This window comes from Caretta caretta, chromosome 3, assembly GCF_965140235.1.
Source record: "Caretta caretta isolate rCarCar2 chromosome 3, rCarCar1.hap1, whole genome shotgun sequence".
In the NCBI taxonomy this organism is placed as follows: domain Eukaryota; kingdom Metazoa; phylum Chordata; order Testudines; family Cheloniidae; genus Caretta; species Caretta caretta.
In genome coordinates this window covers 166,962,501-166,987,278 of record NC_134208.1, presented here as the reverse complement: position 1 = coordinate 166,987,278, position 24,778 = coordinate 166,962,501, and the positions used below count along the sequence as shown (strand labels likewise).

Genomic DNA, 24,778 nt, shown 5'->3' with positions numbered 1-24,778 from the left:
AACTCTGATTGTCAAATTTACAACTGCATTGTAATTATTTGATCAGTTTGTTCTCTAACAAAATATTAATGCATCATTTGACACAGCCCTAATGAACATGCACTGAGAGGTTTAGCCCATGGAACAATTACAAAGTTTGTTCTCTTGGTATTGTTCCAATGACACCTATAACTACAGGGCATGTGATAGAGCTCACAGCTGCCCACCCCCTCCAACCACTAGGACACACGTGTACATGTCCTCAAAATACTGGATCAAATCTGTAAGTTTCAATGAAAATCTAATCAAATGTGCCAAGCTTTAAAGATCATAGCTGTGCAGTGTTTTTAATTAACAGTTTGGGGTAGGGACATTCTCTTACTATTTATATGTATGTTGTACTTCTCACAACAGGGTCCTGATCTTGGTTAGGGCCCTTAGATGCTACCATAATGCAAATAAAATAATTATAATTACAATAATAATAGCAACATACTATTGCATTAGATCTATAGATCAATACATATTGTAGATACATAGATGCTTCCTTTACACTGTAAAGAATTCCAAGAATAACCATGCAGCAATCTGTTTTGAAGTTTATGCCAAAAAGTACAAAAACCTGTAGTAAATCTAATTAAGCATTTGATAATGAGCACTGTTTTTTCTACTCAACATATTTTTCTGGTGTATTTGTTTGTAAAGGTAGAGATAAGCATAGTAACACAATCTGTTCTTTAATGCCATAGGCAAAGAAAAGTACTAGTCATCAGCTACAATATTTTATAATATTTAGAGGACAGATTTAAGTATATATTTATTCTCTATTCCAGACACTTCAGATAGGGTCTGATCCTGAAAAGCCTTCCTCTCTTTAGTATTCCTTGATTTTAATGGCATTACTTGAAGGAAAAGATTGCTCATATGAGTAAAGATTAGAAGATCAGGTTGGTAGTCTTCATATAATAATATTTTTCATGGTTATTTTGTTATAAATAAAAAGAAGAGTTTTATGTACAATGTGACAGAAACAGCACGGTATTCACATATGTAGCATTTTGACAGATATATGCAGAAAGCAAATACTTAAAAAAACAGTAATTATTAGAAATCGTAGCCAAAATAACATACACCAACCTTGATTAGTTACATTAAAACTGATAGTTTAAAAACAGGAAAATTAGCATCACCTCAAAGTCTGAATGGCTAATAAAAAAAACATAGTTAAAACGGATTAAGGTTCAAATCAAGGTCATGAAAGGAACTGATTGAGGAAAGCTGTCATTTTTTCTTGGGTTGTGTGTCTGTTTTAGTGACACCGTTTCCTCTGAATCAGTCTTACAATGAAAAATTACACTGCTGGGGTTAATAAAGAGAGCACATTTGTTTAGATCAAGATTTCAATTAAAATGCGTGCAGAGAGAAAGGCTAATTTCTTGCTTAAAGGTGAAATTAAATAAATATAAATAAATTAGACAATCTCTAACAAATTCATTTGGGACAAATTCATTTCCACAATTCTACTCCTTGTGCCTGCTGTGGAGTCACCTCAGGGGAAGTGTCCGTATTGGCCATGAATCTCTATTCCCCCCAGGGTTTCTTTCAAGATGGGGCAGCTTTAAATTCCAGTCTGGACTCAAGAACCCCTGCAAGCAGACACTATCTGGGAGAGGTGCTCTATTAACATATTGACTTGGTGGTTTGCCCCTCTAGTTGAACTGAAGTCTCAAGCAGGTCATGTTACTGCACCCCCATCCAAATGTACGTACTGTCCTGAGGGGCCAGGAGCTGGCACAAAATGTGAATTGAGCCCTCTGTGTGTAAGTTTAACTACAACACATTTTTAAGGGGAACAGGACCTGTCTCTGGGCACACGTACTCCAGTGCTTTTTTGGCAACAGTCGCTGGCAACACTAACACCAAAACAACACAGGCAAAGCTGGCCTTGGCATTTTTGGGCAGGCCTGGGCAATAATCTTTTGCATGCAACTCCTCCCTGAAATGTCACTTGCTCCTGCCCCTCCAATCGCACTACTAGGCACAGGGCAGGTTCCAGGATTTCCAGGAAGATCTGAGAATTGATTTGGGGGTATTTGCCCCCCCCCACTCCCCTTCCAGCCAAAAAAAAAATCTGACTCATTTTGAACAAGAAATGGAAGGGACAGAGAGTTTTCAGATTACCACCAGAGGCCTCCTGCTGCAGGACACATAGGGTACATCTACACAACCTACCAAACACAAACGGCTGGCCCAGGTCAGCAGACTCAGGCTCATGGGGTTGGGCTGTGGGACTGTAAAATTGCTGTGTAGACATTTGGACTCAGGTTGGAGCCTGAGCTCTGGGACCCTGCTTAAGGGGAATGTCTATACAACAATTTTTAGCCCCACATTCTGATCTACATGAGCCTGAGTCAGCTGACCCTGGCCAGCAAAAGCCGTGCGTTGTGTCCTTTATTCCAGTATAGACGTACCCACAGAAGCCTGCTACTTGAAGGAGAGGGGTGTGGGATGAAGAGAGGTTGGGGGAGGGCCCTATTTGTCAACATCTAAAAAAGAATTTGCTAGGAACAATTGTACAAATAAAATTGGCTCCTGGGGCTGGTAGGCTAGGGTTGTGTGCACATAAAACGGGAAATTTAGAACACATGAGACATTTCGATAATATTCACTTACTAATGAAGACAACACTCCAATGAGACAGGCAGTAAGCTCTTTGGGGCAGGGTCCATCTTTTTGTTTTGTATTTGTACAGTGCCCAGCACAAAGGGGTCATGGTCCACGACTGGGACTCCTAGGTACAACTAGAAAATAAAATAATAATAACTAGCTTTAGTTTGCTGTTCAGCGGCATGTGATATATTATATTAATTAATTATTATTATTATTATTATTATTATTATTATTATTATTATTCGTAGAAGACTTAATCGAAGTCAGGAATCCCAAGTGAGAGCCACTGTATAAACAAGAATAAAGAGGCATTCCCTGTCCCAGAGAACTCTCAATTTGGATTTATGACAAATTGCAGCAGGTCCCGTGGCATTACCTTTTCTGTTATTAAATAAAGGACTTCTGTCTTCCAGAATATAAATTCCCTACTGAAGAACATAAAAGAAGCTAGCAGGTAGTACAAAGTAGTTTTGTAAGTGGGTTTTAATGTTTGTTTACTTTTTAACGTGGAAGAAACCCATTTACATTGAGCAAAGTGGATTCAGATTCAGACAAAAATAAGTTATTTTAGGAAGCAAGGCTACTTTGGAATTTAAAAAGTCAGAATTGTACAGATAAGATTACTGTGCCAGAAATCACATTTTTATTGGTACATTAAATACTTGTCACTTAACTATGCATATCTGGAATGCGGAGTGAAATAACCCTCCAACAGTGAAGTCAATATTTAAATCAATATGCCTTGAGAGGAAAATAACTTACTCGTTGCTACAGATTGAATTTTCTTCCTCAAGAATCTCTTAGGAGATAAAACAGCATATTTCTGTTGTGGGGGCAACTAAACAGCACTATCAAGTAAGTCTGATCGTTCTTAGAATTCAATAACTTGATACTCTGAAATTATGAAGTTATCATAAATGCCATTAGACCCTGATGTCAGAAAACTATTCCTCTTCCAGAAAAAGGCACCAAAATTATTTTGGACTTGATCCTGCAGCGTGCCAAGCATCATCCACTCCCATTTATTTCAGTGGGAGCTGAGGGCACTCAGGGACAGACTTTTAAAAGTACTTAGATGCCTTAAGATGCAAATAGGCTTCTAATGGGATTTTCAAAAGTGCCTGTGTGCCTCACTCCCATTGATTTCAATGGGAAACCCATTTACATTAAATTATTTTGTAAATCCAACTAGGTGCCTATCTTAAAAATTTTGTCTTCAGAAGTTTTCAGGATTGGCCCCTATGAGCCCAAAGCTGAAAGGTCACAAATAAAACAGATCATTGTCTTATTAAAGCAATAGGCATGATTGTAAGTCAGCAAACTTGCAGCACAGGTGGGGGCAGGAGAAGGGCCCAGTATGTGTCCATTCTGACTATTTTACACTCTCAGCCCGTGTGCTTGGGGACCACAAGTCCAGGCATGTCTGCAGGGCATTGCTGAGTCTCTCCAGGCAAGGTTGAGCAATTCCCCTGGTGGGGCCTCATGCAGGTGAGTCATTGTATTATAGCTCCCTTTCTGGACAATGGCTGCTGATGGGTTGTTTGACACCCCGCCCAGGCGTTGGTTACTTTCCTTGCTGTTGCCTCTGGGGAGCTAATATCTGGCTGCTTCCCCAACTTACAGCATGTTTTAGTCACCACCATACAACACAATTCTCGTAACTTCCTATGCATTAATGATATACATACATGGATAGAGAAATGACTTTCAGTAGATCATAGCCTTTCCCCTGATACATTACATAGCACGCTTTATACGTAAGATCACAATTATATGAAAATGAAGAATATGGGGGTTACAGCATGCTCCCCCAAGGTACAGAATGTCACAAAGTTACACAACAAATTTAAGATGGGGGCTAACCCAGGGAGGCTTACAGTACTGGTTATGTGGGTGTCTGACCCTTTCACCTTTAGGGCACTGCAGTAGCGTGTGAGTCAGTCCAGGACAAATGACAGAGAGTTGTTGCATCTGGCAGCTACTCAGCGGCCTATGTGAAATGAGCTGTTGGGCTCAGTTACTAATGGACAACTGTTTGCATCACAAACATCTCATCTACATTACAATAAAGGCCATGGTAGGTAGGAAACAGTTTCCAATCATTATCATGGCAAATCCCAAAGTGTCATGGTCTCCTTACAAATCTTATCGATAGTCTCCCAGATTGGTTTCTGGCAAGGCACTTAAGCTGGTCTGATTGTATATTCAGTTTACATCCAGTTTACAAGCTTGTTGCACCACCAAAGCTTTTGGTGCCCAAGTGATCACTAGCCATGTAGCGGTATTCCTTGGGACACGGGCTTTGGAATTTGTTGGTCTTCCATTCCTATAGATTCAAAGATTCACAAATTCCAAGGCCAGAAGGGACCATTGTGGTGTTCTAGTCTGACCTCCTGTATAACACAAGCCAGAGAACTTTCCCAAAATAATTGCTTGAGCGTGTCTCTTAGAAGAGCATCCAATCTTGATTTTAAAATGGTCAGTGATGGAGAATCTACCATAACCCTTCGTAAATTGTTCCAGGGGTTAATTATACCAACAGGAATCAGGGTGTTGAAGCAGTACCAGTCTCTGTGCAACCTTACGAACACAGCTAGCTTGTAGTTGGCTGCCTGACTGGCTACACCACCTGATTGGCTGAGAGGGTCAGCAGACCAGCTCTTAAGCCCGGCAGTAGTACAGCGAATGCTCAAAGCATTTGCTCACAGCTGTAATAGGTTCTGTGCCTGCTTGTTCCCAGCCTTGCTCCCACCTTGTTCCAATCTTGTTAAAGCCCTTTTCCTGCCTTGGACCCAGCCCTGCTCCTGCCTTGGGCCAGCCTTGCTGCACTCCGGGTAACCTAGTTTTGACCCTCGGCTCCAGTTCTTGGCCTCTGACTTCAGCTCTGACCGTTCCGCTCTGGCACCTTGCTCTGAGCCTGGACTCCAACTCCTGTCTCCTGATTCCAGCTGTGACTCTGGGCTCTGACTCCTGGCTACAGACTTCTGTTCTAACCACCAGGCATGACTTCTGCTGTGACCACCAGCCCTAACTCCTAGTCACACCACTAGGCACAACCGCCCATGTCTGTGATACTCTCACTGTTAACAATGTCCTTATTTCCAACCTGAATTTGGCTAGCTTCAATGTCCAGCAAATAGATCATGTTATACTTTCTCTGCTAGACTGAAGAGACCATTATTAAATAAATAGTCTTCCAATATGCCCACACCAAGAAAGCCACTGAAACTGAACGAGGGATGGTGGAGGTGGTAGCTGGGTTCAACTTTGAATCCCCTAGTTTCTGATCTTGTCCTGCCACTGATATGGAGCTGTTGACAGAAATGATGAAAATGGAAAATGTCAATCCAGTGTTCTTCAGCTTTCTCAGTGCCCACCAGTCACGTCCGTACAACAGAGTTGGTATAACCATGGCTCTATAGGTCCACAACTTCGTAGCAGGCCTGATGCCATGATATCCCCACAGAAGATACTGAAGGCCTGAAACATGACAACAGCCGCTGCTATATGAACATCGCATCTTTTTAGCATCCTCCAGCACTGTCTATGATGCTAATCCAAATATTTGACAGCTGCCACCTGCTTAATGTCTAGTCTGGACAGGTTAACATTGAATGGGTTGTAATGTGGACCTACAAGCTGTTTGATGGTAATATCCAGGGACTTTGTTTTATCTGGATTAATAACCAGACCAATGTGCACTGGTGCTTGCCCAATCAGATTGGCCACCAGTTGCGTGAATCACCAGACTGAGAAAATAATGAAACTATTTCCAAATAGTGATTTAAAATCTGTTTCATCTAGCACTGTTTCGGCTACAGTGTGGATACGGTATACTTTGGTTAAAACATGTTTTTTTAAATGCCTTCAGGAGACTAGGCACTAGACAATGACTGTTTTTACCAACTTCACACTGAGGGCAAATCCACGCTAGAAAGCTAAAGCTAAAAAATCAAAGCTAAAATCAAAATCAGCTAGAGTCACAAGGTCTTCTTTATGGTGGGGAAGGAACCAAAAGCTACATTGGGCATGGTTTTGCACTTGATTTATGAATGGGTATCAAGCACAAATTGTCTTCTAACCTCCAAGAGGTGGATCCTTTTTAAGCAGGATTGTGGTATGTTGGCGTGACAAATTATCAGGAAGTCTGGACTCCTAGCATCTGTAGTTTACTGTAACACACCACAGGACTTCAGTTTCCTGGTCTGTCAATCCAGCAACTTTCACAAGTGATCACTCTCGTTACAGTGTGTATGGTAACACCCATTGTTTCATGTTCTCTATGTATATAAACCTCCCCACTGTATTTTCTACTGAATGCATCCAAAGAAATGAGCTGTAGCTCACGAAAGCTTATGCTCAAATAAATTTGTTAGTCTCTAAGGCGCCACAAGTCCTCCTTTTCTTTTCACAAGTATTGAATACCATCAGCTGCTGTAATTCAGTGGAGCTCCACTGGATCTGGTCCACACTGACCATTCACTTACAATTTTAAAATGGAAAAGTAAGAGTCAGTGTGGCATGGCATTCCAATAATAAGGCCAGAACTTGCTACTTCTGTAATGTGTGAAAGTATTAACAAGATGCTGATTACTCACTGGATACCAGCACCACCTCTATTATTATAGAATGATTTTTAAAGAGAGAGGGAGAGAAAATAATAAAAACTGAGCATTGTAATACTGTTAAAAACATATTCTTCCTCATAGGCCCTGGTGAAATCTGGTTGCAAGGCCAAATAAGGTTATAGGGTCAGATGAGATCAGAATCTGGACACAGCTGCCTGGCCAAGACTCTCCTGGTGGGAGAGAACTATCCATGGGATAAAGCCAACAGTGCCCACTCCTGTTCCAATCTTCCCAACCACCCCAGCATAAGGGGAGAGATGGCATGTCAGGAGATGGAAAGGTCATGTAAGAGCAGGGAGTGGTTGAGGTAGAGTATATAACTTTACTCCACCAATTTACAGCTGGTGTATGGTCCCTGAGGGACCCTAACCAACTGTTGGAAATCCAAGCAGCCCCATGGTTGTTCTAATTTATGTCAGGATCAGGATCATGACAGCTTCTGAATCAGGAATCCATAACCAATAGTTGTTGGCCACAGTTGTCTCATTTAGCAGACCTCAGTGCAGGAGAAAATCTAGTCCATATTGTTCATCTGTACATGCATTATAATAATGCTGCATTTCAGGAATTGGAAAAGTGCAAATGGCTAATCTTAAAAAATACTCTCCCAAAAATATGGATTATGGTAAATGTGTCAGGCATGCAATGTTTAGAATGAGCAGGATGTTAAACCACGCTTGATGGGTAGGTAAATTTAATGGCCAGTGCCACTCAATCAATCTTTTCCCATGAAAAGTCTGAACTTGAGGTGTTACCAAGTGCCAATTTGTTGAGATAGCATTAATTCTGTGACAGTTAATTATTGACAGATTTGAATTATTTTCTCTCTCAATCAAAACTTGGCCCTATCCCAGAAGTGAGCAATTTACAACCACAAAGGTAAATCTTCCCACGTGCCTTTTTGCTCTGAGTTCTAGCTTTCTCCCCTTGCCTTTCCTCCTCCATAGTTACTGACAGCTTGTGTCTGTGTTAGGGATCTTTGCAACTACGTAGCTACACTTCTGCAAATACCCAGTGGGGTGCACTCCATGGGTGTAAAGCAGGGTGTTCACGGGTGCAACTTCAAACTGGGATATGCTCCACTTCATACTAGCATATCTACACTGCATCAGATACACTGATGTCATGGCTACATCGTTGTGCAAAGATCCCCGCCATAGACGAGTCCGGAGATCCTGGGAAGGGAAAAAACAAAAGAAAAGAAAATGAAATGAAAACAAGCTGCAAGTTCTTTCTGAAGAAGCCGAAGATCCCCTAGTGATCACCAACGCACGTCAAGGTGATTACCCTGCTTAACCCTGCTTGGCACAGAGTAGGAATTACCAAGGGGAGATCCATCTGGAGCTGCCTCAGATAAGAGGTGTCCAGTGTTAATAAACAGGCTTCCTCTACACCTCAGCAGGGCCTTCCTTTTCTAAACAGTCTTCCTTTAATGTTGTCAAATGTTTTTTTTCCATTTACTCAACAAGCACGCCTTTAATGGGGAGGGGGGGAAGAGAGAGGGGAGGGAGGAGGAGAGAAGTAGGGGTGATGAAAGAAAGAAAGAAAGAAAGAAAGAAAGAAAGAAAGAAAGAAAGAAAGAAAGAAAGAAAGAAAGAAGGCAGCACAGTTTTCAAACAAATTGGACACCTGCTTTGGAAAAGAAATTACTGACTCTAAAATATCTCCCAGCTTAGCTATTTTGTTCAGCCCTTACATACATATAGCCATGACATGGAAACTGGCAAGGGCTACTATACTGTTTCTTTCTTAATCTAGTGAAAGAAAGAAAGAAAGAAAGAAAGAAAGAAAGAAAGAAAGAAAGAAAGAAAGAAAGAAAGAAAGAAAGAAAGAAAAATCTGGGCCAAGGTTTTTAAAACCACACCATAAACTTATTTTTATTACTATACACACTCATGGTAATATCTGGGAGGTCTTACACAAAAGTCATACCCCAAATGCCATGTACAGGGGATATGCAATCCAGCTGAGGTTAATGAATGAATGAGGTGCCCATGAAGGTTAATTTGCACAAATAAAAGGTCAAGGGACATCTTCAAAATAAAATATTGATTAAAGCAAGTTAAATGTTTTGACTTGAAGGATACAGGAAGGATTAAAAAACAAAATAAAGCAGTATGTATAAGAAAGGAACTGGAAAGAAAAAACACCACCCCCAGACATAAAGGAAATGGTAGAAAACATATCTGAATCAGCTAGTCATCTGCTAACAAGCTGCAAAGATTTCCAATGACAAGTTGTCACATTAGTTTAGTGAAACTGAAGCAGCACTTATCCCTTTTCCTGTGCTTAATCTCTCTGTGCGCTCCACAGAAACATGCTACCGCGTTTAATAGGATTAGTTTAGTTCACTTTCTCTCCTCTGGAGTGGGTTTTTTTTTTAACAATTCTATTTCCATCAATACAAGATCCATGAATTGAACTGCCTTTTGCTGAACCACCTAGATGATATTTACTCTCCTAATTGAAGGTATTTTGTTCCTAAAGGTTTTTTTGTTTGGTTGGGGTTGTTTTTTTTTTGTTTGTTTGTTTGGTTTTTTGTAGGGAGGGTTAGGGCAAGTGGTGTAGACACAGACTCTAAATTTAATGGTTACAGATATTAGGGACGCTGTTGTCTCACACACAAACTGGTGTAGTTCCATTGGGTTCAGTGGAGTTACTCCTGATTTACAGCAGTGTAAGTAAGAGCAGAATCAGGCCCTAAATGATCAGAGATTACCATCATAAATAGACAGATTTCTAACTTTTGTTGTTCTTGTTTTTTGTATACTAGAAGGTGCACCCCAGTTCAGAAGAGGAAGGTAAAAATTGTTCAACATTCTCAGCCCCAGGGTCATCTGTTGGGTTGCTGAAGGGATGCAACAAGGAAAATGATTAAAGAAAAGGCCCTTTTAAAATCATTTCTTTATCATTTTCTATTTCGTTGTTTTAGTACAACTGAATGGAAGAGTCAACAATGGTCCTGAACATATTTCTGAAGTTTTCTTCTGCCATTCCCCCCCACCCCACCCCACCCAAGAAAGAAACGTGTCACTGTGCAAAGCTGTCACCTTGGAATAAACATCACTATTTTCAGAGAGGGTGCAGAATTTGGGGGAAGTTTAAATCCTGGGGGGGTCCTAATTTCTCAGCTGACCTGAAACCTCAGATCTGACAAACCTCATTTTAGGGAAATTTGAGCTCTGGTTCTGACCTTTGTGAATCGGTTCTATCTCTGTAACAGGTTGGGGGGGGGACCCAAAAGATCTGCACGTACCCATACTTTAGGTGCAAACTCTATGGCTGTGGCTTGGGATGAGTGTTTATTGAGTTCCAACTTCCATATCGCTCAGGAAATAAGCAGAGTGTCACTGCTTCAGTGAATCACCATCAACCAAACCGGGAAAGTGGCCCATAGACTGGAATCTGTTTCACACGCTAAGAGGAACTGCACTTGCAGTTGCTCTGGGGTTGGGGGATGCGCTCAAGGGACGGAGCAGAAGCAGCATGTCCCCTTCCTTGCCAATGAGACGAAGCCGCTGCAGCTGGTGCTTGGAGGTAAGGGCGACACACGTGGCCCCAAGGGGCACTGATTCAACGCGAAAACCTGCCATACTCCACGTGGCCAGACAGCTGCTGGCCCAGGGACCTCCTACTCCCCTTCCTGCCCTGATTTGTGCGGCTCGGGGGTGGGGGGGATCTAGTTTTTTGGAGGGGTTGGGGATTTTTTTTTTATTTTTTTTTGCTGCCGAGTCCGGCACAGGCGCCTGCGTTAGCTGAGGCCGCAGCCTTTTCTCTGATACGACTAAAAAGAGCGAGGGGAGTTCAGTGCCAGAGAGGCCTGGAGAGTGGAGAGCCGCGCATTTAATTACAGGCATGCTTATCGATGCGCCACTGTTCAGGGCTGCACAAGAGAGAGGAAGTTGCAAGGTGCAGGGCTGGAGCGAGGTCACCCATAGCCCCACTTGCAAAATGTTTCTACTCTAGGCATCCTCAAGAGTCTTTAAAAAAAGGAAAGAATTCAAGAGAGTCATTCACCTGCCAAATTTAGCCTATCTCCCTCTGCTGTCTCACACACTTCTGCACCCTTGTTCCAAAGCCCCTGCAGCACTCAAAGCTACAAGGGAAGACAAAATATGTCACCCAGGCACAAGGAGTCAGTGTTGGGGGGGCGGGGAGGGGGAACCGAACACAAATCTTTCTTTGTAATATATGCCTCTCACTCCCCTTCGGTGAGTGGCCTTTAGCTGTACATTTGTTCCTGGCTTCCTATGATTCTCCAAGCACAGGGTAACATGAGTATTACTTAAGATTAATAGCATAAGCCTATGTGACATTATCATTCATTAAAATGTATTATTATTTCCCACCTGTTTACCACTTATTTTGGGTGGGGAGGGGGATCGTTTTCCCTCTAAGTCTGCAGTGAGAAAGGGTGTTTATTTTCCACCACTGCAGAAGCTGCCTTCTCAGTCCTCCAACCAAAAGGTCGACTGACTGCCCTGGGCGTTTTGCCTGCCCAAAGACTGCAGAATCAGACACACACACCCCCGCCCCCCAACGTGTAAGACTGCTCTCTCTGAGTCCCCTCTGTATCCCAGCAGAATGCATGAAGTCAAGAAATGATAGGGTTGATTGTACCTATACACAATTATGTTGAATGTTAATTCGGACTGATTACTTTTCTTCGCCTCGTGTAGTCTTATTTGCAAACCCTTGATCCCGTCTTGCCTTGCATTCCTCTCTAAGGGAAAGCTCCCTGTAAGTCACTCTGCAGGATCGGGCTCTAACTGTATAGTTCCCTAGGGTCCGGTTGTCAATCTGGAATTGTTGCTGTGTTGGAAGTGAAAGAGCAGGACCCCTGAGCGTGGGGCTTGGAAGGGGGAGAAGGGCAACGAAACCACAAGGAGAGATCATAAAGAAAAGCAGGGGGGAAGGCCAACCATTTAAATTCGATTTATTTATGTCGAGAATAAATCAGGATTCTTATGGATATTTTGCTACGTTCCGTCATGCATCAGAAAATACTTAAAACCTGATTATTAAAGCATTTTTAATACCATCACCTTTAGAAGAAGAAAAAAACTTTTCCTAAAAGGTAAATGCACATCGCTACTCTTAGTTCCTTAACTTTCATTATCAAGAACTTCTTGTGAATCCTCCTTGTTTGGGTAGCTTGCCCCGTCCCCCTTCTTTCTTTTTAAATGACACTTCTCTGCAATAAAATATCACCAAGCACATGTGGCAAGGGGAGCCAGTGTTTGTGGGACAAAATGTGTAAGTACGTTAACGCTACAGCTCTTTGGAGGAATTACCCTGTTTAATAGACTCCCCATGTCACCGCCTACATTTACGGGAGTAAGTATTAGCATTCTTGAGTGCAGTCCCTCAGCTAGACAGATTAGATTAGATTAGATTAGATTAGATAGCTCACCAACCAGAGAGACCCCCGATTTTTTAAACTGCTATAAAAGGCATTTCAGTAATGGTGAATTGGGGGGAACATCTGGCACGATGGAATATCCAGTAAAGCCATGTTTGATTTTTATTTATTTGTTTATTTTGTATGATGAATGGCATAGAGTATCTTGCAAAATGCTGGAAAATAGAATTCTAACATCTCTCAACATTGCAATCCTTTTTTAAAGGTCTAACTTAAAATAATGTAAATCAGGGCTTTAGCTCGCATAGTATTTGATCTTCGCTAGCAAACACAAAGCCCTCCAACTCCTTCACTTAATCAGGTCCTTTTCCCACCCACCCCCAGTCCAGTATCTCAGTGAGGAGTGTGCGAGATAAAACGGATGAAGAAGCCGCATGTTACTTCTGTTACCTGGCACAAGTCACATGGAAAATGTGTCCACCGAGAGCTGTAATCTTGATTTAAGGAAGAAAAGGTATCAAAGCAAAGATGTTTGGGTCAGGCTCAGTTCCATCTCAGATTTAACATAAAGATGATCAGAAAGCTCGTTCATGATCAGCCCTTAGATCTACTCTATGGAGTGAGGATTTGACATCTAATTTAGACTTTCATTTCATTATTCTATTACTTCTTGTCTGAGCACCTATCTCCAACGGCCATCAGACTTTCTGCAGCAACAAAACCCCACGGGCCAACCAAATGGGAGGGGGAGAAAGAGACTAATTTGTGGAAACAGTAGCAGGCTTTCCCTTATTTTTTTTAAAACAAGAAGTTAAAGCCTGGAACTTGTATATGGGATTGGCACAGAGTACAACGGTGGAGCTCTTGCCTCCTGGGTTAGGGGTGATGTGGAAATAATACTCCACGTGTGAGATATGGAGAGGGGCGCCCCTTTCATGCTGCCGTTTGTGGCGCCTGCTTTCCCACTTCTTCTGTGGAGCGAGTGACATTTCTCCGAAGGAGGGAATGGGATGAGCATACGGAGGAGAAGGCACCACAAATGACATGACTGGTGGAAAGCCATCTGGGGACCAACAGAGATCGGCTCAGGGCTCGATCCTTCTCCCGCTGAAGTTCACGGAACGGGTGCCCTTGAGTGCAGTGGCTGCATCTGACCCTGGCTGAATATCCAGAAGGACGGGTTCAGGAAGAGGAAAGGCAAAGGAGGAGCCATTGCTGTGGCGGCTGCCCTCTGCTGAAGATCCTGTAGCCACGCTGCCACCGCCGCTGATTTCCAAACTCTGCCAAGAAAGGAATGTGTGGTGTGAGATGAAAACATCCTAAATTCCTCGTTCCGGGCGCTATTCGGAACAGGAACATCACTCATAGATGGGAAGCAAGTGCCTCCACTTTTATTAGGTCTAATCCGAAACTTTCTGGTCTGGAGAGTTTTGCCTCAGTAACAGTTTGTAATGCAACTTCCTCCTCTCGTTATTCGCTTAGCCAGCACCTCAGGTCGCTGCTGCTCCTACAAACCTGTTTGTTAGCGGTTAGGGGCAAATTACATTTCACCAAGCGATTTATGCCCACGCCTAAAAGAAAAGATTACTTGTTTTTTTAAGTGTCAAGTAATTGCATTCCAGTTTGAGTCTTGTTGCACTATTGCACTGAGATATGCAGACAAATGCACTCACCTTCTAGCCTCTCCCTTTCAGTAAATCCTTCCACGGAAAGGTTGGCCCCTAGTATTTGTTTGTGTTTCATCTCTATTTAGTGAAATACTCAATTGCACAAGGAAAAAGAGGGGTAAATGGTAACGTCGGGTAGCACAAATATTTGGAACTCTTCAGTCACCCCCAAGAACTATTTTTATTAAAAAATAAAAGCTTCTTAAGAGCTGTAATATATATATATATATATATATATATATATATATATATATATATATATATATATAAGGGAAAACCACGAATCTTGAAATAGAAGCCGAAGGAGAAGTAGAAGGGCCAATACAGACTACACGTTGGCTGTATGGGATGCAGTCCTTTAGGCCTGAGTGAAATTATGGATTCTCGAAGCAACATCTCACCATGTGGTTACCACCATCTGTTAATATCTTGATATTGGAAAGTTTGGTGCCGGAGGCGAAGCCGAGGCTGGCTAATGGATCAGTTTCGGATAATATTACATTTTAATGATAAAAGTTTTCCCTTTTTTCATCCTGGAATAGTATGCTATCTACTAAATGATGAGTCCACTCTACAATACAGCAATGTGGTGAGCTGTAATTAGGGGCTTTTTATCTGTTGTATTTTCTCGTGATTCATGACTTTGGCGGGAGGAGGGGGAAGAAGACGGAATGATTTAGCGAGAGGCCTCTTTGCGTTTTCTCTTTGCTCCCTGAGCGCTATGTTACATGTTTATTCCAAGTGATATTAAGCGATCATTTCTGTTTACATTTAAGCTGTTCGTTAAACAAACATCACTTCAGAGGGGCATAAGCAGTTGGGTTCCCACTAGGGAATTCCTGCAGCTGCCACGGTTACTGATCTTGTGGCATGTCGCTTCCGAACCAGTCCAGGTTGGTTGGCTGTTCCATGGGCGTCTATGGCTAGGAACCCCCTGAGCTGACAGCCTGCCCGCAGAGTGACAGCTTCTTAGCTGGACACGAAGCTTATTAGTAATGGGAGTTGACTGTGACTTTCTGGTTTGTTTTCCAATGGGATGTAAAGAAACAAGCAAGCAAACAAAACCAGGAGCAGAGAATGGAGCAATCGCCTTTATGCGTCTACGTGGAGGGTAAATAGCGACAGTACCTCTAGCCCTTGGAACAAAGGTGAGGCAGCCGGTTTCAAAGCCCAAGGAGCATTCAGCACCTTGTCATTTTCAATGCTGCGCCGGTTTTAAACAGTTCGGTGGCCGGAAAGGCTTCTAAACTTGTGTTCACTCTGTGAAATAATGGAAGGGGGGAGACACACAGCACCGGAGAGCGTGGATTGAGTGTCCGTGTTGTCCCATAACTGATGGCTGACTCTTCTGCGTCACCTAACGCACCAGAAACCAGAGGGGGGAGTGGGATCAGATATTCGGGAGGTTTCTCTTTGGAGAAAGAGAGAGGGAGGGCTGCAGCCTAAATAGAGACGGGGGTTGTAACATTTCAGCCACCCACATTATATGTATATGGCTGGTGACAGGTCAGCGAGCCGCAGCAGAAATCCACGTGTCAAGGCTGGAAGCGGCGGCTCTCCTTTAATGAGACAGATCCTGGGGGGAGGTGTGGGGGGCAAGGGGGAGAGATCCCTGCGTCGCCGCATAACGTAGCCGGCAGAGCAGAGGGCGAGGCACTGTACGGCAGGTCTGCCCTCGAAGGGAGGGGAGGCGCGGGTTTTACACTGGGAGCTGCTGGCGTGGCAGCCGGGGTTTGCACGCACGGGCGGCCGGGATCAGAGCACCAGGCTTGCTGCACTCACCCTCCGCTGCTTGCATTGGCTGGTCCCCAGAACTTCCCCAAGCAGCGGGTCCACAAACTTCCCCGGCACTGCGCTCAGGGAGCAACCCAGCCCCGTCTGGGCTGAAGTGCCCGTCAGTCCTTGGCCCCCGAGAATCCACTTGTTGTTCTGCTTTCTTTCACACCCTCCTGGCGCAGGGTTTGAGAAGTTTAGCTCTCTCTCTTTTCTTCAACTCACGCCTGTGTTTTGAGTTGCGAGTGCCCGGGCTACTTTGTTTAAAATTTGTTTGATGCGTGATGCAGAAAATAAGAACAAAGAGTGAACCAAATATAAAAGTCACACAGTCCCCAGAAATTAGCCTGGCTGACCTTGAAAATATCCCTAAATAGGACATTTAGGTCCGTTAACTGAACGGGGGATCTTAAGAGACCCAAAATGCTAACCCCCACGGACTGCGGTGTGGGCATCTATCTATTTGGCAACTGTTTTAGCAATACGATGAAGCAGAGAAGTCAGTTAATATATCAACAAATACATAAATCAAGAGACGGATATTTATTTTCACACAGATTAAACACTGTTCTTACCTTTCTCAAAGCGGTTTAACCTGTCTGCTCTGACTTTTCCTCCCAAATGTTTGTTATTCCCTCTTTTCCCGCGGTGTGTATGCCTAACATATTTTTTAAAGCAAACTTCAACATCATCCGTTTCAAACGGGGGGATGATTGTTTTATAGAAATTAACATGCCCGAGAATGAACATGGCTGTGTCTTTACTGTTAGCACACGTCGTAAATCTGCGCTAACTGGTGTAAAACCTGACCGCACTCTTTGATCTGATCACATTCCAGAGATATTGGGAAAATACTTTATTCCCCCCCTCCCACTGATGTAGAGCAGGGTACACAGTTCACTCGGTGTTCAGTTAACTAGGGTATAGATTTAAGTTGAACTGAACTTTTGGTGCATGCTTTTATTATGTCTGAGCCAGAGAAGTCCATAGTAAATAAAAGTGAGAAGCAACTAATCTTGTTCATTAAAAGCCATTTGTTTGGACACAGTGCGACCTGATGCTCTTTTTTGCTCGTTTATTTTCTGCCTCACAAGGGGTACGTTAAATGTCGGGTTCACTTAAAGTTGCAGCCTCACATTCAATAGAAAGTGAATCCTCTTTACACCTTGTATTTAAGATTAATAAGAAGTTTTGAAATAACTAATTTTTTAAAGGTTGTAACCAGTGCATCAAAAAGTATTTAAATGCTGTATCCAGACAGGCATTCCGACACAGTAACTGGTTTGGGTTGTTGTGTCTGAGTTGCAGGAAATTTGCCTTATATCTGTTGTGCTTTGGCTTTTTTTTTTTTAATACTACTATTGCTCTAGTTAGTATATGATGCTGCCAGAGATGATTAGCCACCACTTCCTAAACAGTCACAGCAATGATAGCCCTGGAACACGGGCAGATTGGCTTTCAACTTGTACAAGTCGTCCCCCCCGCCCCAGTCTGCTAGAATTGCGGGAAGAAAAAAAAATCTAAAATCTTAGTGAATAACGGTGGGGTACCTTGGTCAGCACTCCTCACTTTGCTGAAGACTTTTCTCTATTTCAGTTTTTTGTTGTTTTTTTTTAAAGGTACTTTCTCTTGAAATACCCCCGCCCCCAAATCACTAAATAGCTGAGGTAGGGTGTCTCCTTTCATTTACTTATCTGTAACCGCGGTGCAGCTTTTGCTGTGCAAGTAACATCACCCAGACGAGCTTTTGCTGCTCGTTAGGTAACTGATCTGCCATGCACCGCAGGACCTGGAGTGAGTGGCAAGATTCAGAAGTAGATCAAGTGCCGCTCTTAGCTGCTGCAGCTCGCAGATGGCTCTCTCAGTGGAAGCCCCAGATTAGGTGATAAAGTCTCCTTCCCTGCAGCACTGGGTGGGGGGCTGGGGAAGGGATCCAGTTTCTCCTCCTCTTTCTCCCCCACCGCTCTTTCCCCCCCCCCCCCAAGTTCTCGGTTCACTGTCCCCCCTTCAATCCGAAGGAGCCTCCCGATTGGGCGCTTGGCCTGGCTCACGTCATTCAGACTGTGACGTGTAGTCTTCCTGTTTCCTTCAGCTGTGTCTTAAAGTAAATCTTGTTGTGGTGCGGAGCCCTCAGCTGAGCGAGGCTGCTCTGCTGCCGGCAGAAATAATAGACAATTACAGCCAGGGAGAGGAGTGCGGCGCAAACGAGCTCTTCCCTCCCCCCACCTCTCTCTCTCTCTCACACACACACTCTCTCTATCTCTCTCTCCCCTGCACACTCACTCACTCATTCTCTTTCTCACACACACACTCGCCCTCCCTTGTCCAATTATAATATTCATCATCAGCAAGCTATCGGGCTCTCTCTCTGTTTTCCTCTCTCTTTCCACCGGCACCAAAAACAAAAAACAAACAAACAAAAAAATCACTTCCATCGCTTTTGCACTGAGTAAGTATTCTCTCTCCCCCCCCCTTCACCTCCTTCCTCTTTAAAAAAAAAAAAAAAAGCTTTTCCTCCAGCACTTGCATGGGCTGGTTAGATGATACCAAATAATCCCCAGCAAAATACTGATCACCGGTGTCAAATGTGTGCTGCTTTTTCCGGGAGGGGGTGGATGGGGGGGGGGGGATTGCAATGACTTTGTTAAATGAATAATAACAATAATCCAATAACTAAAGGAGTAGCGATTTGTTACCCCCAACGCTTCAATGGAACCATCACTCTAGCCTGCCCAGTCCGACAGAGTAAGTGACCTGGTTGTTGTGGGGTGATATTGCTTGTCTCTTCTCTGCTTGTCTCCATTTCTGCCACCTTTGTTGACTCTTCTCGTTTTATTTTTGTGTGTGGTTGGAGGGCACTTTGCTGGGGATGGAAAATGCGGGGAGTATTTTACTTCTTTTTGTTGTACTGAGCTTCCCCTTTTTCCCTCTTCCCATCCCCCCCTTTTTAAACTCCTAGTCTGCTCCTATGAGCCTCCTCTTTGTCTTGTTTATTATAGCTGCCTTTCTTTTTGTCTGTTCCAATTTGCTTGTCATTTGCATGTCTCTACTTCTCCGTTTTTTTGTTTTTTTTTTAACCCGAGCCGGGCAGGGCAGGGGCTTTTTCATGATTATTACTTTTCATTCCAAAGGGTGGGACGAATTGAGAATTGTGGAAATGTACAAAAAATGTGATCGAGCGAGCGCATGAGAATATATTATATGCAAGTTTAGGGATAAGGTTATTAGTGATCTGCAGAGGGGTTAGGGATGTGGGCACTTTTCTTTGAAAGGGAATTTTTTTTCCTGTTGCTGGAGATGTGTTGTTTTTTGTTTTTTTTTTAATCTGATGACTGACCAAAACCACTTTTGCCATGTGTGTAAATTGAGTGAAAATGCACGAGGAAACGGTTCTTTCTGAATGGGTCTGTACTAGCCCTTGTAGAAGGGGGAAAGGGACAGAGGTGTGCTTTAAGTTTAGCTAAGTCTTGAAAGGGGGGAACGTTTGAAGAGTAAATCTTAAAATGTGAAGCCTTGTTTGGACAGTGGGCTTAATCGCTAGGTGTGGATTATGTGTACAGTTTGGGCACAAACTCCGCGTGGAAAGCGTTTGTCTCTTTGGGGAGCTGAGAAATGGGCTTCCTGCTCAGACGGCGTTTGCTGGAGGGGGTCTTTGTAAGTTAAGAGAAAGTTAGAGTCGGTAGGGAGAGTGCAGGCTGGAATCGGGGGGAGTCTGTCTCAGGCAGAATTGCACGGCAGGTGGGGATGTGGGGACTGGAAATCTTGGCAGGAGGAGCAGAAAGGAGTCCGTGCACGTTTCCCGGTTGCAAAGCAGCCGTCGAGCACCAGTTTGCTCGAGAACTCTGCCTGTGAAGCTGGTCTGGCAGCCCCGATGGGCTCTTAAGAGGAGGCGGTCGCCCCCTTCTTTCTTTTCCACAGCGAAAGGTACTGAGAGCCGCATCGAAATGCGCATGGGCAGTGCCAGACAGGTGTGTTGTGTCAAGAAAGACAGGTGCAAGTTTCTCTCGCTCACTGCAGATCCTCAGCGCAACGACTGTTACTGCGAACTTTATGAATTTATGATGCTTTGTTAGCCAGGACAGTCTGCTTCAGTGGCTAAGACCTGGGGTGTGTGGGGGGAGGGAGGAGAGGAGAGTGTTATGTTTGGTTTAAACCTTGCCCTGGGAAATCTTTAGGGGCCTGGAGAATATTGATAAAGAGTACAGAGCAGGTTGTTTAAAGTCTGTTTCAAAAGAGGCACAGGACACATCTAAGTGATTATTTTTTGAAAGTTGGTAGTCTAACTTCATGCATCTTGTCAGCCTAACTTCTTCTGTCTTCTGCTTTCCTTGTATTTGATGTCTGTCATGTAGGCAGAGAGATCTTGGGTAATGTATTTAGGCTTTAAAAAATCCAAAGATGTCTGCCTCTAAAATGGACAGAAATCATACCTGAGACCAGAATTAAGCTGTCTGCGTTCTACATACTATGCATATCTTCTCCATTTCGAGAAAGAATAGGTAGGGACGCGCAGATTAATATCTCAATAAAGCATGATTTGTCAGTCATATAAACTGTACATGGTAGTGAACAATGTTTGCAGGCTAGAGAATCCTTTGAATATTGAGTAAAAGTTGGGGAAAGTGTACTAAGTTTGGCACAGATTCCAAATGCGTACAATGGGCATTTTGTATTTCTTGCTATGAACAGTAGTGTATCTCCAATGTATTAGGTTTATGTACAGTACGTGAATATGTGTGTATACTTTCCCACAAACACTGTACACACATACACATATACTACCCTATAAGAGAAGAGCTAATATTGCCTAATAGGTTAACAGAGGATTTTAGAAATATAGTAATTTAACTATTACATGTAAAAATGTCAAAGGTTTGTTACTTCTGTCACCCTGACAAGTCTGACAGAATGTAAAATGAATTACACTAAGGTAGATTTCTTGCATGTAAATTTGCATGTGGCACATGTCCTTTAGGTCTTATGCTTGCAGTTTTTTTATAATCTGTTACCAAGCATATAAAGTTTACTGCCATTGACACCCATTTTAGGGTTTATTTCACGTGCTTTTCTTCCAAAGCTTACCTCTAATAGCTAAAATATTTATAAATACTCAAAAGTAGACACTTGAGTGCTAACAGGTTACTGAGTTGAACTACAATAAAAAGATACAATATATATACTTTTGTTACCAGTTCCTTATTAAATTATGCTGCAAATCATATAGCAGTCTATGAATGACGCTATCTGTATACAATTTACTTTTCTACAGGTCAAAAGCTAAGGAGGCCTTTTAATGTACATTATGATTTTTTATGATCCGTTAGCAAACTAAATAATCATAAGCACAATCAGATTTGAAAGGGATGCCTTATTTGTGTTTAGTTGCAGAATTAAAGAATATTGCAAGTTATATTCCTCAAATCAGGATTTATTCTATCCCTAAGTATACTGTATTGACTATTTGATTCAAACATTCTGATTTAACTGCATAATGTAATTTGGAGAAGATATCTAGGCTAGCCTGAGTTGAGTTTACAGGAGGAATCTTGTGAATCTTACAGCTTTGTGCATGCATGGATTCCATGTGGACTTTAATAATTGTTTAACTGCTCATGAAGAACATAAAACTGGTTTGTAAGGAGAACAATAGTGACATTTTTGTACCACGGGTAGGCTTGTTATCTTTCTCAGTTGGATAAACTGTTTATCTAAACAATGCAACCTGCAGATTCATGACCACAGGATATGTTTCTCCTCAGAACAGTGAAGGCCTGAACCAGTAAGATGCTGAGTACCACCTGAGACGTGTCAAGTAACCTCAATTCCCATGACAGTCAATGGGAGTTGAGGATGCTCAGTACTTCACAGGAGTTGCTGAGGATGGGCTGGATTGGGCCCTACATGTCCATGTTCTTAAAGGGGGATTGTATTTCTGTTTTAAGATAGACTAGCTCAGGTAGCTTCAAAGTTAATTAATTTAAATTTTTTACTTTTTGGTGTGGAGGAATCCTAATAAAGGAGCTATTAGTGCACCCAGAGTTGTTAATTATTTCTATTCTGTTTAAAATTCCTCCATAACAGCATCTCAGCTAAAGGAGATAAGGTGACCCGCTTTGTCAAGAATTCTATTTGAAAATATCCATGAAAACCATTCCAAAAGTTAGCAGAAAACCACTATTGCTAAGGAACAATTATTAATTTTACACAAAAGAATTTGTCACTTTGTACTTCTCAGTAGTGCAGTAGAGTGATTTTTAGCACCAAAACAGATTCATGATATAGAAATGTAATATGTTCTTCAGATTTATCTATCTTTTCGTGTGTGGGGGACACGACTATCTGAAATCGCTTTTATCTAACATGCCCTGGCTTATTCTGCCAAAATCATGTCCAGTATAACTCTTTTGTTTTAAAGTTTTGAATGTCCCTATTATCAAGAACATGTTCAATTTCTTAGGTGCATTACCATAATAAGCAGAGAACAAACTTGCAAACACCTGAGCAAAGATAGTAGTTGGCTGATAAAAAGAGAGAATGAACAATTTTCAGCTTTGCAGGATGATGTTCCCCTGGAATTCCTCAGTGAGTATACTTCATATTCAGAGCTTTGGTACTGTTATTCCAGTTGGTTATTTCGTATCAATTGAGTACCAAAGGCTTTAATTGTCAGTACAGATTCCTTCACAGCTATTCAACTTTAAATAAGCTTGTCAGACTTACTAAACTTTATAGAGAAGTTTTCCTGGATTAAACTATAACAGGTATCTAGTATCCAATGTATAATCTAGAATATCTATTCTATCTAATATGAATTATCAAACTAGATATTGTATAAATTATTTCTTTCTAACAACTACAGCAAAATACCTGACATCATACCCCATTCTACAGACAGTATTAATAGATTTTAGGACAATGAATCCTTGAGATGTCTGGAAAGAAAGCTGTTTGCAAATTTATGTTATATTGGTTTGTACCTAATCATGTAAATGGATATTGATTATATACATGTCTTGTGGATGTTACATTATTCAGAAATTGACCATTATTACAGATCTATTCTTAAACTTCTTGTAATGAGAATTTTTAAAGGTAGGTAGAATAATATAAGATACTCTATCAGATGGATTCAGAGAGGTGCTGATCACCTTATTTCACATTGAAGTCCATGGAAACGGAGAATGTTCGCTATCTTGCAGGAGGGGGTCAGCACCTGACAGGATCGGGCCCCTACATGGAGCTACATATGTGTTTAGGGTTAATATAATGAAAAATACACTTGGCAGAGAGGAAATGTCAAAAGTGACCCACAATACAAAGTAAACCTTAATGATTTTAAATTAAAGAATTGAAGAATTGCCTTTTCTTTTAAAAAAATTTACATAAAAATATGGCTTATAGTAGGTAATTTTCTAAATATATATTCCTGAATGGGTGTACACAGACATAACCATGTATGTAGGAAATATAGTGCTGATGAAATATGCAGACAAAGTAGGAATATTTTTTCTTTCCAGTATTAAAGTCTTCTTTTAATATCTGTGTCACATCCAACAAACACATTCTTGCTGAATTGGATTTTGCATTCTGCTATCCATTGTGTTCTATTTTCCTCTGGACATGAACTCATTTTGGCCCCTTTAAGCCAAGGATATGAGCCGATATAATTCAATGGATAAAGTAGAAGTATTTCTCATTATTTAGACTGAGAATAGTGCACATCTTAAGACAGAAGCCCCATAGGCTTTATTGAATACCAGGAGCAACCCAGAAATGTTTATTGCACAGGGTGAGAGAAGCACCCTCAGCCTCCAATAAGAATGGGAGAGAAAAAGGGTGCCACATTCCAGAGCACCTCCAATATGTTAAGGGAAAACTGATTTCCCTCATGGTGGTAGAAGTGAGCTGGTAAGCAGTTGTTAATGCATGGTTTGTGGGAGAGGAAAATGGAAGCTCAGGAGGAAGGATGCGTAGCGATGACCCTATGACCTGTTTCAGCCAACCTATTTCCTGAGTCACTGCCTCAAGGATACAGCAGGCCCTCTTTGTGTACGTCCTTGGTTGGGATTGGGAAAGAGAGACAGAAGCTCTGTTCAGATGCCCAGAATCCGCTAGGAAGCGCATAAAACACAAAACTTGACATTAGATTTTGATCTGAGTCTGGGAATTTATTGTTGGATTTTAATCAAGCATAATTTCACTATACACCAATGGAAGGAAAAGCACATGGTACAGTTAATTTTTTTCTCTTGGTGATGATTATTTTGAAGCTAAAATGCCTGTGGGATATTTTACATACAGAGGCAAAAGCTCTTAACATTTCCTTGCTGCTATTTCATGTAGCTTGCAAATTCTTTAAAACTTTAAAGAGAAATGTAAACGTTCTCCCTGTTTCTTATTGGGCCAATATTCTCCTCTGGTGTAGATGAATGCCACCCGGTGACTTGAGTGGAGTCATCCATTCTCACCAGCAGAGAATTTGGCTTTTCATGTATGAAAATCACCTTTCAGCTCCAGTCTAACTGTCAATAAGAAGGCCTGGAATGTCAGGTCCTGTTCCTGTCCCCTTTGCAGTTAATGGGCATTTTGCCATTGACTTTGATGGAAGCAGGATGGAGTCCTTCATAAATGCCCCTCCAATCAGGACCTGATTCTGCCACGCTCACTTGCATCGAATAGAATCTTGCTATGTGAGTAAT

General features: G+C 42.2%; 1 protein-coding gene and 1 long non-coding RNA gene across 11 annotated transcripts in view; one reads left to right on the top strand and one right to left on the bottom strand.

Moving 5' to 3' along the window:
- The window catches only part of LOC125634947 (uncharacterized), a 193,325-nt gene that overhangs the window by 37,289 nt on the left and 131,258 nt on the right, over positions 1–24,778 (bottom strand). The window contains exon 5 of the long non-coding RNA XR_007356092.2: positions 2,653–2,780. This is a non-coding gene — a long non-coding RNA (uncharacterized LOC125634947). The remainder of the gene's footprint in view (positions 1–2,652; positions 2,781–24,778) is intronic.
- PROX1 (prospero homeobox 1) overlaps positions 15,248–24,778 on the top strand; it is a 56,802-nt gene continuing 47,271 nt past the window's right edge. For 5 of the 10 annotated variants that reach the window (XM_075127091.1, XM_075127090.1, XM_075127088.1 and 2 more), the window contains exon 1: positions 18,081–18,528. The gene's annotated coding sequence lies outside the window, so the exon portion shown is untranslated. Of the gene's footprint in view, positions 15,455–18,080; positions 18,529–18,709; positions 18,825–18,844; positions 20,048–20,086; positions 20,579–24,778 lie in introns of those variants that run through there. The other 5 variants (XM_075127085.1, XM_075127083.1, XM_075127086.1 and 2 more) reach the window with 5 other exon arrangements.